The sequence below is a fragment of the Galeopterus variegatus genome, unplaced genomic scaffold, assembly GCF_000696425.1.
Source record: "Galeopterus variegatus unplaced genomic scaffold, G_variegatus-3.0.2 Scaffold10179, whole genome shotgun sequence".
Lineage (NCBI taxonomy): Eukaryota > Metazoa > Chordata > Mammalia > Dermoptera > Cynocephalidae > Galeopterus > Galeopterus variegatus.
The window spans coordinates 22,521-23,116 of record NW_007736290.1 but is presented as its reverse complement, the minus strand read 5'-3'; positions in this window follow the sequence as shown (position 1 = coordinate 23,116).

The following is a 596-nucleotide window of genomic DNA, read 5'->3' as shown; positions in this document are numbered from 1 at the left end:
GCTGGCATGCAAGTGTTTACAGGAACACACAAAAGAACCATTCCTTATCTATCTATTTTCACAGCATGGGAATTACATACATATTTGGGTTATGGATTTTTTTCTCTTCTTCTCCCTGGCAGAAAATCTGACTTCAAAGGCCCCCCCCCCCCAAATGGGTCTTTGAAAAGACAAAGTGCTATGAATCACTGCCTTTTATTTTCTAGCCATTCGTCAAGAAATTAATATCTTCAAAGAAACCTATCCTATAAGACAATCTACTATAATTAATTGTTCCGTTCATGTGAATAGCAGGAATGGCATTTACTGAATTTCATTTCAGTAAGAAAAAGTTTTCTTTACTAAAAGCAATTTAATATCATGAATGCTCAGTAAAAAACAAATACTTTTAATCTTTTAGTGCGCACACACAACATATGCACGCAATATTGTATATATCAATTTGTCCTCCAAATTAGGTGCAAATGAACATTTTAACGGTTACACTAAGGTAAGCCCAATCGCATGTCAAATTATGCATCACAACTTATTAATTTTATTTTGGTAAAGGTAATGGGTCTTGGTTCCCTGTTTGGTAGCCAAGAAAGTACGATTTA